Below are 6,342 nucleotides of genomic sequence, written 5' to 3' on the forward strand. Positions count from 1 at the left end.
GAGGGTGTAAATGTGGGGTGCCCCAACAGTGGACCTGATGCCGCCGCCGTGGGAGTGCACGACGTACTCCGAGTCCTGCAGCGCCGGGAAAACTGGGCTGCGTGCTGACTCCTCCCCCTGATGACGACACCAGTCACAGGGAACTTGGGAAGTGACGTCATCAAACCTCCTTTCCACGAACTTCGAAGGGAATCGCTGGCTACCGTGGGGCCAATCCGCCCCTGCATCAGAGGAAGAGAGAAGTCAGCCAGTGTCAGGAGGGAAGTTCCCCTTCAGTTGCATGTAGCAGGGGGAGCAGCCGGGAGATAGAGACATCTGCAGACGTCAGGACAATGCAGGGATCGTCCGGTGACCCTGAGAAGTCGGAGGAATGGAGCCAGCCCCCTCCATATTATAGCCTGCCAGTGCCTGGGTCCCAGTACCCACCTTACCAACCACCGTGCCAAGCTACTGCCTATCCTCCTTACCAACCTGCTACCTACCCACCTTACCAACCTCCTAATGACCCTCCTGGCCAACCTGCTACCTACCCTCCTGGCCAGCCTACCTGCCCACCTTACCAGCCAGCTACCTACCCTCCTGGCCAGACTACTTACCCACCCTACCAACCTGCTACCTACCCACCTTACCAATCTCCTGGCCAGCCTACCTACCCATCTTACCAACCTTCTACTTACCCTCCTGGCCAGACTACTTACCCACCTTACCAACCTGCTACCTACCCACCTTACCAGCCGACCGCAGTGAGCCCATGACTACAGCAGCCGGTGACATGCCAGCCAACTGCCTATGCCCAGCTGCCAGTGTATAAGGATTACATGTGCTGGTCCTTCCTTATGGTGTTCTGCTGTTTGCCCCTCGGACTCTGCGCTCTGTATCACTCCCGCAAGGTAATGGGGCTGTTTGGGGGCTATGGCTGACAACTAGTAACAGGGCGCATAGTGACAGCATCATTGCCTATAAGTGACATGGAGTCAAATTTAGGTTCCAGTAAGAAATTATTTACAGAAATGGAGTTTTGAAGGGACTGTTTATGGAGCCTGGGTGACATCAGTGGGGGATTTCCCAATAGGCAGGTGAAGCAGGTGCCTAAGGGCAGCGTTTAGGCGTCAGCACTTGGGTGGTGGCACTTGTTAGGGTCGAAGCACTTGTTGGGGGCAGCACTCATAAGGGGACAGCACTTATTAGCAGGAAGAACTTGTTGGGGGCAGCACTTAGATGCTTGTGTTGGTTCTGTCGGCCTACAATGCAGAGCCAGATTATGGTCTAAATGGGCCTGGAGCTGAAAATGATGAAGGGCCTATTATGCGCAATATTAGGGGTTGTGGCCAGCGCCTAATAATGTGGGGGGCGTGACCAGTGTTCTGGTTGGGTGATCTGCTCATGGGTGGGTCTCTATTTGTGTAAATACAACTAATTATATATGCCTGGAAAAGGCAGGGGGCTGGCATAAGGAAAATGCAGGGAGATTTATTGGCAGGTGCACTCCAAAGGTGCACCCACAGGATGCCGATGTCCTAAGAGACTTGCGGGGTGAGGCGGCACTCCAGTCATAAAAAAATACAGAAAGCCGAAACGGCATTTCAGCACCTTTTATGTGGTCACCTAAGTTTACCACACCATAGACCCCTTATACAAATCATGCAACACAATAGTAACCCCCTTATAATGTACTTGCCTCTTCCACATTATGCCACATGGAATGAGCCAATATTCACACCGATTGAGTCAAAATTCACATTATGCCACACAAATTAAGGTAACATTCACATTTTGCCACATGGATTGAGCCAAAATACCCATTATACCAAACGGATTGAGCAATAATGCACAATATGCTTCATAAATAGAAGCATTGCCCACCAAAGGCGCGCATTAAAAATTTACACCATAATGTCTATTACGTATTATGCCAAACACCATAATGCCTATTAAAAAAGTGCTGCTTACCTACATGCTCATTGCCAGGGGTTCCATGCGCGTTGCCATGTGGGATTACATGCTCATTGCCAAGGGGGGATACATGCTTGCAGTAACTGGGGGATAACCGCCGGTGGGCAGAAATGACAGCCATTGACAGCCGGGCAGAGAGTAGGGGGCTGCCCATCTGTATTCAGAGCACTGCATGTCCCGGCTATTTGAAATAATACCCCTTTTACACCAGAAAATGGCCCCTTTTACACCAGCCTAGTCCCTGCATTTTCTGCTGTGAGGGGGAGAGACACCCCCCCCCCTCCCCCCTTTAACCAACCAGCTATATCTTTGGTACCAACTGACCCATTTACATGAGACAATTTACAGTATCATATTTAAGAACTTTTGAGTGGACCTAGAATGATTTTGGTCCCGTGAACCTGGGCCGTTTGGTTCCCGGTTTACTCGCAATATCTCAGGAACCAATTGACCCATATGGATCAGCCTGGTATCATATTGAAGCCCCAGAGATTTGGGTTCAAACCTCGAGCTTCTGTGATACCGGAGGGGGAGCTGGCAGCCATTAGAACTGGGTGGGGGTTGGAATAAGCGGGTCCCATGTTATCCTATGGGGAAAACGTTCCAGCTTTGCCTGACGGTATCTACGGTTCCCAGGGGCTAGCGACACGGGCCGGACTTGTTGGAAAGCCCCGACCCTCAGCTACAAAATGGGCCTATTTGAAGAGTGGGCCTGGAGCTGTAGCTCCATCAGGCCCATTGTTAATCCGGCCCTGCTACAATGTACCAGTAACCAGCGGCGTAACTAAAGATTATGTGCCCCCCTTTGTCGAAATTTCAGCAGCGCCCCCCCCCCACAGTTAAACCCCTGCACCACACACAGTTAACAACCCCCCCCCCCCACAGTTAAAACCCCCACCCCACCTGTCTTTCTGCCTGCCCGGAGCTCACCTGTGGTCGGAGCCCGGGACCCGCAGAAGATTTGTCTGTGGTCCCGGCTCCCCTGTCCTCTCCTGGCTCAGAGTCCAGCGTCTAATGAAAACGGACGATCACAAAATGTCTGCCCCCATACAGCAGCAAATTTTCTGCTGTATGTGGGCGGACATTTTGTGATGGTCCGTTTAGATTAGAAGTAGAAGCCAGCAGGGGACAGGGGAGCCGGGATCACAGATAAATCTTCTGCGGGTCCCGGGCTCTGACCACAGGTGAGCTCCTGGAAAGCGGCAGTGGCAGCGGCATTACATAGCCCCACAGACACCCAAAGCCCACACCTATACAGCGACTCCCCGCCACCACTATTGTTACGCCATCAATGTTCTGCCTTTACAACCTACTCTCCAGCCCCCGGCAGGGAGGATTGATGCATGTAATAGATTACACAGCGCCGATGTTGTGCACAGATTCATGGGCTTCCTATATGTACTGTATTGTGCAGATATCTCCCATACAGCTGCTGGGACCTGGACATTGCTGCTTACCTTACACAGCCCACACACCCCACACACCCAGCACGCCTGCACAGGCGTGATTCCATACTCACCTATCCTTGGTGTAGATCCCGTCCTCTTCATTTTAAAGTAGGCCAAAAAACTAAACGGGTCACCCGAACCAGACGGACTAAGGGGCCCTTTGTGGTTACACATGCAACTCTCCCGAATGCTGACATCTATGTGACAGCTGTCCATCAGCCAATCAGCACCTGCTACCATAGCAACAGCCCGCTAATTGGGTGTGTGTGTGTGTGTGTGTGTGTGTGTGTGGGGCTACACTGTTTCCCCATAGAAGTCTATGGAATGGCTCTAATCCATAGACTTCAATGGTGGGAATCGCTACATTGTATTCTATGATGGGAACCACAAGGTTGACTAGTTAAGTAGATTAATGCTATGGCGCATATATATACACCCATATATTTAATATAAGTCTCAGGCTGTGGCATTACCTCCCTGGCAGGTGGCGCCCTCTGCTGGTTTCAGACATACAGGGAACCAGTAGTTGGTCCAAGTTCCTGGTGCTGGTTGTTAACCACCATGAGGGTCTTATGCATATTTCCCCTGAATTTTTCAGCCACGACCGTCTCAAAGAGCCTTGCCCTGGGTATGCTTTTTATTTTTGTGACACGTCATTTTTCTGGGGATATTTTTAACTATTTGGTGACATTTACAGACAGAAGCATTAATAATTTGCTATTTATTACATTTTGTGAGTTAGGGGACAAACTTGTACCTTCAAATGTCCAAGTTTGTCCAGCACAAATAACTTGGACCCTATTTTGTTTCCAGTGAGGCGTAAGCAGTTCGGGACCAGACTTTGAAGCACTAAGCTTCAAAATGTCATAAAATGGAGAGCGATAAACAACTAGCCAATCAGCAGCTGCCTGGCATTTTTCAAACCCAGCCTGTGACATGGCAGGAGCTGATTGGCTGGTAGTTTATCGCTCTCCATTTGATCACTTTTTGAAGCTTAGTACATCTGGCCCTGAAGCTGTGTACACCCTAGACAATATTTTAGCTGAAGGACCACTCCACTCGGTCAGTTTGTGCTTCATCGGTGATGGTGCGCACCAGGTTTTCCACGGAGCGGCTTTGAAGGGTGGCCAAGTGGTCTTCTGCGCAAACATTCATCATATTCTACCGATTTGACACCTTTGCCTCAGCAGATGCTGATTTCGGGCAACGGGTCTTCAGTGCACCTCAGGAGCGTTCCCACCCATAAGGGACAGCTTTGGGATGCCCCATAGTCCCAGCATCCACCATGCTCTGAAAGGAAAAAGGGGGATTTTTGTTCTGCTAGTGCTTGATGTGTGTTCCTGCCTGTGTGGTCTTCTTCTCTCCTATACCTTTTACTCGGCTTGTTGTTTAACTGGTTCCTGATGACAGGGAGGGTGTAGGGGAGGAGGAGTCATGGGCTGTACTTTAGAAGTTAACTCCTTGGTGCTCAGGTCCTCCAGTCCCTACTATACCCATAATCCCAGTATCCACCATGGCTTCAGAAAAAAGATTTTACAGGTAAGACAAAAATCCCCGTAATAAAATTTTTGTGCATATCGTCCAGTGAGTATGCACAATGACGCACGGTCCCGCTGGTTGTTACCGATGTTCTCTACTATCGATGTATGGAGGACAATGGAGGGTATCGCTAGCGGGAACCATACTGCAGAATGAAGTCGCTCTTCATGTTAATAAAGGGAAACCATAAGTACATGCAGATAATATGGGTCATTCTCATGTTATATGTAACAGAAGTATCACTGTCTTTTTCAGGTCAGCGGCGACAGAGAGCGCGGAGATAATTGGACTGCTGCAAGAAACTCAGCCAAAGCTCGTTATTTAAATACAATAGCCCTAATATTGGGTTGTTTTGTATGGTTTGGAATTGTTTTATTTATAATCGTCACAACCATAGTCGCGCGCAGAACATTTAATTAGGGGGTGCACCTTCAAAGAGGTGTGCCTAAAACCACCTATTGGGCGTGTCAAACACCGCCAATCAGGCATGTCTACCATCATCTACTGGCACTCGCTACAATATAAAGCGTCTCTCAGCCAAACCATAATCTCAGGAATATTTCATTTTTTTACTCTGTGTAACAGTACATGCAAATAAAGTCAAAAACATATATGGATGTATTAACAAGGGAAGTTAAGAAAGACTGTTATGTGCGTGACGCACTGTTAGGACAAGAAAAATTAATAAAATGTAACCTTTAATTGTTTATTTTAAGATTTGCGACATATAAAAACAATTGCCAAGGAGGCAAAGAGGAAGAAACAAAGTGTTTTTAAAAGAGCGCCGATCAGTATCAGCACAGCGGTTCATCTCTGTGTCCTAGGGCCGTATTCAATGAGAATATTGACGGTGTGCAGCGAATCCTGTTTAAGATTTGCTGCACACTCGCCACTGCCCGCCGTGTTCCGGAGCCTCGCCGTCCCCCCTATTCAACGTCGCAGGGGCTCGCTGCCCCTGACGGCGAGTGTGAACCCCTGCGGCGGACGCTGCAGGGAGCCTGAGGACGGTGGCAGGCAGGGAGATGGAAGGGGAGGTGGGCTCCCCGAGAGCCAGGCACCACTGGCAAACACCTCTTTATGGCCCTGGCAGTAGCTAATAAACAACAGGCTGTTGTAGGTTGCAGATAAATGTGTTCCCTTAAAGAGTTAAACAGAAGGGGCATACATATTATCTGCCACTAGGTGGCGACCGCTCCCTGCAGAATGAATCTCTGACTGTGACTGAGATCTATAACAATATAATATCTGCTGTTTCTGAAAGCTCAGAGAGGTACTTATTACAGCCCAAAATAGGCGTATTCGTAGGCAGTCGTAAGCAAATACGACTGCCTATACGCAGGGGTGAATTTAGGTGTAAGGCTGCCCGTAGGCACAACATTTTTGGCAGAATTTTTTTATATTT

The 6,342-nt window shown here is 49.1% G+C and overlaps 1 long non-coding RNA gene across 1 annotated transcript; it reads left to right on the top strand.

Annotated features, from left to right (window-relative positions):
• Positions 1-204: 204 nt before the first annotated feature.
• LOC146053294 (uncharacterized) lies at positions 205-5,642 on the top strand. Its single transcript, XR_014467728.1, has 2 exons — positions 205-890; positions 5,196-5,642. It is a non-coding gene; the product is annotated as an uncharacterized LOC146053294 (long non-coding RNA).
• Positions 5,643-6,342: the final 700 nt, after the last annotated feature.

The sequence above is a fragment of the Crinia signifera genome, unplaced genomic scaffold (assembly GCF_055691185.1).
Source record: "Crinia signifera unplaced genomic scaffold, ASM5569118v1 HAP2_SCAFFOLD_150, whole genome shotgun sequence".
Classification (NCBI taxonomy): domain Eukaryota; kingdom Metazoa; phylum Chordata; class Amphibia; order Anura; family Myobatrachidae; genus Crinia; species Crinia signifera.